Here is a 7,834-nt window from a genome sequence, read left to right as displayed (position 1 = left end):
CGCGCTTCGCCGCCGCTCGCCGCTGTCGCCACCCGCTCGCATGCGCCTCTCGCCGCCGCGCCGCACGCCGGAGCCGCCGCCGCCGTTCGCCGGATCCGAGCCACCATTTTTTAGTTTAGGTAATAAAAACCGACCGGTTTTTTAGAAACCCTAGATGTGTTTTTTTATTGTTATCGGTTCGGTTTTCTCGGTTTAGTTATTTAGCGGACGTTCGTCCGTTCGTTCGTTTTAACGAACACTTTTCGCCGTTTAGGTTCTCACAGCAAACGTTCGTTCGTTAGTCTTTTCTTTTTATTTCTCGCCCAGGGACCTATCCGCGATTACTTTATCGCAGATTAGCCCCTGATCTTCAAACGCCCGTTATTTCTTAAACGTTTGTCCAAATCCAGTGAAACCAACGCCAAAATCTTCGTCTCAAACCCCTCTTTCTGTTTAATCAACTTGAACAAGGTTTTGACAAACTAAAATTTTGGTTGCAAGCAGATTTGGTTTTGAAGTTCTTTTGATCGTAGTTTCAGTTTCGTAGCTCCGATTTGATTGTTTCTTTTTGCAGATCGAATCTCTTCAGTTGAGTTTTCAGATTTGATCTTCTTATTTGAGTTTTATCCGTGTATCTTTGCTTGATTGCTTATGTATGCTACTGTTTGTTTGCGATAGAATTTCCGGAGTGCGCAGCATGCTACTATGAGTCACTAGGTTTTGCAGATCATCGGCAAGGCAAGTAACGCTTTGATCATACTCTTTTCTTACCCAGTTTTTATGCATTAGTTACAACCCTCAAACATTGCATGACTAGGATCTCTTAACATGTGGGTTTTGGGAAGTAGATGATGAGGTAGAACCTATTGCCCTTTTATTATCAAACCCTTGGGAGTTACTCCTACGTTATGCTTATATCGCCATGCTATGCTCGTAGACGTGGATTGGGTTTGAGAGTATCCCTGACAGATGTGAGGTTATTAACTAATGGTAAACTTAAGGTGGCTACTTAAATACACAGCTGGGTGGATTGGTTGCGGGCACCTGGTGTCGTGGTTTTGTCACGGCAGATGTCCTCGTGAAAGGACTTAGTCATGGAGCCATCGCAACGGGTTAGCTTGAAGGGGTTAAAGCGGACACAGGGACGCAAGAGAGTTTATACTAGTTCGGCCCCTTCGATGAAGGTAAAAGCCTACGTCTAGTTGTGATGGAATTGATGGGGTTTTGATGACTAGGGAGCAAACAAGCTTCGCCTAAGTCTCGAGTTGTTGTCTGTTGTCTGTTGTCCTTGAACCGCCGCCTGGTCGTCCCCTTATATACATGGGTGACGCCCGTCGGTTCACAGAGTCCCAATACCGGCTCATAGATGTGTCCGATTTGGTCTCTACTTATTCCTAACTTACAATACAAGTTACATACCAACGCCGGTTTACGGCTACAGGCCTTGAACCGACTATGGGCCTTGAGCCCTCATCTGCTTTCTTGGGCTTTAACATAGTTAACTACTGACGAAGTTAACCCAGCCCAAATAGGCCGGTTTACGCCCAGTGGTGATATCCCCAACATTAGGCCCCAGATTGATTTGAACAGGTTCATGTCAATCCTTAGCAAAAATCTTCATCTTCATCATCTTCTTGTAGTTTGTTGAACCGCCGTGATGTCATCTTCTCTGGTCGTTGTAAACCGGCGTGACGTCACCTGTTATAAAGAAACTTATCCATGATACCTTTTTTGTTTAATAGGTCTGCGACAATCGAGGCGACAACTTCGTTTCCAAACCCACGGTCCTTTGATTTTTGCGCCTGACACATGTCCCTTGCCTTATAAATAGGACCGAAGGGTCATTTCTTTTTCCCCTTCATGCCCTTCTGCTTCATCTTCCCCGCGTCGTCCAGCTTCGGAGCTCCGCCGCCGTCGACGACCTCTGCTCCAACCTTGGCCGCTGCATCACCCTGATTGTACCAGAGCATCGCGGCGACCTTCTGTTTCTTCCACGGCTCCGGTGAGTTCTTCACCTTTTCCTCCGTAGATCCGTTCTAGGGTTTCCAAGTTCTTCAGTGTTCATCGTCTGCTTCGTACTCATATGATAGATCTTAGATGAAACTGTGAACCTTTGCTCTGTGTAGCGGTAGTTTTTAGCATCCGCCTTCACTTACATGCCTCAAGACCATAGATCTACCTGTATCTCTGCCCATTGATTCGGTACTGTTCTTTTTTGAACCTTGAATATTTTCCTTCTTTTCTGAACTTGCTTCAGATCCGTCGCTGTAGAGAAATCTTGTGAAATTTGTTTCCCTACACTTACCCATCTGCAATCTCAACTGTTTCAATGCTTAGATCCGGCGGTTTAACTTGGTGTAGAAAAAAATTAACAAACCGGTATATACCATTAGTCCCCTTGTTGAACCGCCAGATGCTGTTGCTTCATAAAACTCTGGTTTAGATAGAGCTGTCTCCGGTTTAACATTGTTCATACCAGTGTACTTTAATCAATGCATTCTTGAACCGGAATCACCTATCTTGTAGATTTCATCATGGCCAAGCAAGTATATGAGTGCAACTGGGTTCCTTCTCGCGTCACAGAGACTCAACTGAACAATTTAGTCCTGATTGGCACTTTAGGCAGCAAAAACACCATCCATTGGAGGGTCCCTGGCAAAGAATGCCCTCCCACACCTCAAGAAGGAGAGGTCGTCATTTTCGTAGATCACTTAGCCCGGGGCTTTAAGCCGCCCGGTTCTAAATTTTACCGGGACGTTTTAGCCGATTTTCAACTCCGCCCACAAGCCACTGGCTCCAACTCTGTTACAAACATGTGTCACTTCCAAGTGCTCTGTGAGGTGTTCTTTCAAGAGGAGCCCACAGTGGAGTTGTTCAGAGACTGCTTCCATCTAAACTGCCGTACTGAGTTTACTGACGGTTCCAATACGGAATTGGGTGGTGTGGCGATTCAAAAAAGGAAAGAGGTCACATACCCTCACGCCAAACTGCACAACCACCCCAAAGAGTGGAATCAAACATGGTTCTATTGCAAAGACACCTCCCCTGCTGGTGAAAATCCTTTGCCTGGCTTTCGTCCGGAGCGGCTTAGCAATACATACCCCTTTCTGCAAAGGTTGACTGCCAAGGAGAGAAGCAAATATGCTCCTCAACTGTCCAAGCTCAGAGCCTTCATGGCCAATGGTTTAACAGGAGTTGATCTCGCTCGCTGTTGGATATCGTGGAGCATACTGCCCTTAGTCAGCGCTCCGGTCTGATGTGCGAGTATACTGGCAGTGTTGATAACCCACTGCGACATGCTAACATCCAGCTCACCAACGAAGAAATCACAGAGGCTGTGAATAAAATGCTGAATGAACCGGAACACGTCTGTGCTCGAACCGGCCTACTTCCCTTCTGTGCCACCAACAAACCGCCAGCTGTAAGAGTTTGATTTTTCTTTTTACTGAACCTATTATTGATATATCTGGTCATTGTTTAATATCAATGTATGTTTAAACAGGGTAATGATCCGTTTTGGAGCTAGAAACTTCCACAGGAGAAGCCAGAAAAAATAGACAAACCAGAACGACCAACCCGGCCAAAGACTAAAGTCGTGAAACGGCCTGCTCACAAGAAGAAAACCACTGCATCTTCTGATCCGGCCCCTGATGATGATGTGGGTAATCCGGACCTTGAGGTAGATCATGACTCACTTGGCTTATTTTTCATGCGCCTTATTAATGATGATATTTGTCAGGATGATGCCGAAGCCAGCCATGCTGATGCTGCAGAGGTAATTATTCTCTCTTCCGATTCAGACCCTTTGCCTTCACTAAAAATCCGTCAGGCAAACCGGAAGGTTAAATTTTCTCATCCTCTTGCTTACTTGGATCCCAAATTTCTTATGAAGACCCAACAGCACGAAGCTCGCCGCACAACCCGGCACAGCGGCCAGGTAGTTACCTCCGCCGGTTTACCGAACAGTCCGGTTCGGAAACGCCGTTCAGAGGTCTCTAATTTGCTTGTCAGTGCTTGTCCTAAAGCGGGCTGTTTTCGTCAACCTCTTAATCCATCTGACTCCGATTATCAGGTTACTTCCCACTCATCCTCTGGCGAGTCATCGGCTACTCAGCTGCCACCGCTCAAAATGGTGCTTGGGTAAGCTATACTTATCATAATATTTCCGGTACATCACCTTGGAACATATGCTGTATTTGACTTTGTTATTCCTTTCAGGGCCAAGCCTAGGCCAAGCAAGAAGGCTCGCCTGGATAAAGCGGCCGAGGAGGACGCCGTCCCTGAACCGGGTAAAACACCAGATCTTGAAGCGGCTATTCCTGAAGATATACCCAATGATCCACCACAGTAAGATGGCGATTTTTTTGCTGAAGAAAGGCCTATTGATACCTCAAGTCCTCTCAACCAGCCCACAAGCCCCATCCGGTTTGGAAGATCCACCAGTCCATCCCAGCCTGCTGACAAACCGACTGCGCCAGTGCGAACCGGTGATGCTAAGGATGATGAAGTTGTAATTACTGGTATTGGCCGTACAGAGCCCAGCAATCCTGTTGTTTTATCCAAGCATACCGCCAAAGAAGAATTTGCTGCCATGGGCAAAGGCAAGTGGAATGTTGACTTGGCAACCTATGCTGCTCTGAATGCCCAAGATCTTCATTTTGGCTACCTGAACCGGCTGTATACCAGCCGTGATTATGAAGCTGGTCTGGTGAATATGATGAAAGAGAAATTTGAGGTAACTTCCATGTGCTTTTCCTTGCTTGGATATTTCAATCTTGTTAATTCTCCTAGCCCCCAAGGGTCGGTTTAGAATCTTCATTCAAACCGGGACTTGCTAATATAAATCTCAATACTTCGGAATTCGCTGATGTAGCCCCCAAGGGACGGTTCAACTTAGCATAGTTAAACCGGGACTTTAAGTAATTGTCATCTTTATTTGAGCAAATAGCCATTAGCCCCCAAGTGCCAAGCTGAATACTTGTATTGATCTTGGGACTTTAGAATCTATTGAAAGATTAAGATCAAATTGGCATTAGCCCCCAAGCGCCAAGTGCATGACTTGTTATGTGGTTGGTGCTTCAATTCTTGCACTGCTTGCTGAATCATATAACTGTCTGTGTGCAGGCTGAGCTGAAGACAAAAGAAAACGAAGTCGCCGATCTCCAAGAAAATCTGAAGTCCCAACAAGCTGAAACCTCCAAAGCAAAAGAGGAATTAACCAGCGCTTTAAGCGCCATGGAACAGCTTAAGGAGGGCTTCAAGAAAGAGTGGGCGGATTGGGCCACTGAAAAATCCGCTTTAACCAAACGAGCAGAAGATGCCGAGGCTGCACTAAAACCGGTGGTGGACGAACTGACCAGCATAAAGCGGCATGTGCATGCCATGACCGCGGCTATCTTTGGTAAGCTGGTTTGATTTCTGGATTGATTCGGCCGTCTTATAGAGCTGCCGGTTTGTTAACCCTTTGCAATATTTCAGGGACACGCATTGGTCACTTGGGGTCAGGTGTGCGGAAGAAATTGAAAGCCGCCTACACATTGATCGAACAACTGTACACTGGTGCACAGCGGATCATCTGTATTGCATCCCACAACAATCCAGCGCCCACTTTGATTCAGGACACTCTGAAGAGACTGTCGATGCTTCTTGCCCAGGCTGAAGAGCTGACGAAATCTGCTGCTCGAACCGGTGCGATCAATGCCTTAATCCGGGCAAAAGCTTGGGTGCCGGATTTTTGATCCTGTTGAAGCGGCTTAGGGCTATCCCAGCTTGAAGGAAGATGGGTCAGAGTTTAGTGAAGCGGATCTGCAAGCAATAAACCGGGAGGTGCATCCGCTAGCTTGTCAATTGGTTGAAGAAGCAGACTTGTCTCATTATCAAGCCCAATATGACAACCAAAACAAGCGAGTAGCTGCCACAATTCCTGAAGCGGAAAATCTTATCCCTCCAATCCGTAAGCATACTTACGCTCCCGATATTGAACCGTCGTTGCTGATCCACGATGAAGATGTCTTTCGAGCATTAATGGGAATCGACTGGACAACTGTTGATTTCCAGCCGCTGCGTAGAGAAGCTGAAGTTGAAGCGGCGCGGGATGACCCACAACCATCAGGCCAGGCTGGTGACCAAGCTTGAACCGGAAGCCGGTTTAAATTGCCTCTCCTTTGAAAAAAAAATGATCTTATTTTGGGCACCGTGTTGCCTTGTAATAGGCTAGCCGATACTCTTGATTTTGATATGCCTTCGTGCATAATTACTGCAACTTGTTCTTCCTTTGGGTGATGAACTTTCCAAAGTATTTTCTGCCATCGTTGGGCATGAAGTTGGCCTGGCCAATCTTGAAGTGGAGGTTTATAAACCCACACTGTTGGAGGAGATAGCAGCTCCTGTATATATACAATGCCGGTTTACCATGTAAACCGTGCTGGGTTATAATAAAACACCGTGTTACTCCGTAATAGGATGTTAATTAAAAAATCAAACCGGGCAAATAGTCTCCGGATTAAAAATGGACTGTGTTCCGTCAATTGACAGTTTGAACCGGCTTAAAACCTTGTCGGTTTAAAAAACGCAACAAAAAGAAAGAAATATCTATCAAAGAAAAATGTGAAGCAAAGGCAATGATAAAACCGTTTGCAAAAAGAGGCTTTATTTGAGACGATCAGATGGCGTTACCATGGTCGGATACGACCAAGCTCCCGATAGGTGTAGCCGTGGTTCAAGTCAGCCAGGTCCCCAAATGAAACCGTGGCATTTATGCCGATCAAGAGGCGTGGCAATGGTTCGGGTTCGACCAAGCCCCCAAGTGATTCTGTGGCCTTAGGCCGATCAAGAGGCGTGACTGGTTCAGACGTGACCAAGTCCCCAAGTGATCTGGTGGCTCTCGCCTATCAAGAGGTGTTGCATTGGTTCGGACACGACCAAGCCCCCAAGTGATATATCATGATGCTTTGAAAAGCTACCTCAAGGGGTAAACCGGATGCCGCTTTAGAACAACTCCGTGTCACCACACATGGTGTAAAAGAACAGATACCCCGCTTTAGCTGAGGTTCCGGTTTATTATATTTAATCATAATATATACATCGTCGTAATATGTACATAAGTAGAGCCAATGGCTCAGGTATAGTAAGGCCGAAGATGAGCTATGTTCCACGGCCTGTTGGTCTCCTCTTCTGATGTACGTGAGTCTTTATGCTCTCGAATGTCGATCAGATAGTATGACCCGTTGTGCAGATTCTGGCTGACCACAAAAGGTCCCTCCCAAGGTGGGGATAGCTTATGCATATCAGTCTAATCTTGGATGAGCCGAAGCACCAAATCTCCTTCCTGAAAGGTTCTGGTTCTGACTCGGCGACTGTGATAACGATGAAGATCCTGTTGGTAAATCGCCGAGCGGGCGGCTGCTATGTCACGTTCTTCATCCAACAGGTCCAAAGCGTCTTACCGTGTTGTCTCGTTTTCCGCTTCAACATAAGCCGCCACACAAGGTGAGTCATGACGGATATCACTAGGGAGAACCGCCTGCGCTCCGTAGACCATGAAGAACGGTGTGTATCCTATTGATCTGTTGAGTGTAGTATTGATGCTCCATAACACAGATGGTAACTCCTCTACCCAACAACCCGGTGTTCTCTGCAAAGGAACCATAAGCCGGGGCTTGATGCCTCTCAAGATCTCTTGATTAGCCCTTTCTGCTTGACCATTGGACTATGGGTGTCCCACTGATGAAACGTCAAGCCGGATGTGCTCCCGTTCCCAGAACTCCTTCATGGAACCCTTGGACAAATTGGTACCATTATCTGTGATGATACTGTGTGGAAAGCCAAACCGGAAAATCACTTTTTTGACGAACTG

Source organism: Triticum dicoccoides, chromosome 1A, assembly GCF_002162155.2.
Source record: "Triticum dicoccoides isolate Atlit2015 ecotype Zavitan chromosome 1A, WEW_v2.0, whole genome shotgun sequence".
Classification (NCBI taxonomy): Eukaryota; Viridiplantae; Streptophyta; class Magnoliopsida; order Poales; family Poaceae; genus Triticum; species Triticum dicoccoides.
This window is presented reverse-complemented; position numbering follows the sequence as displayed.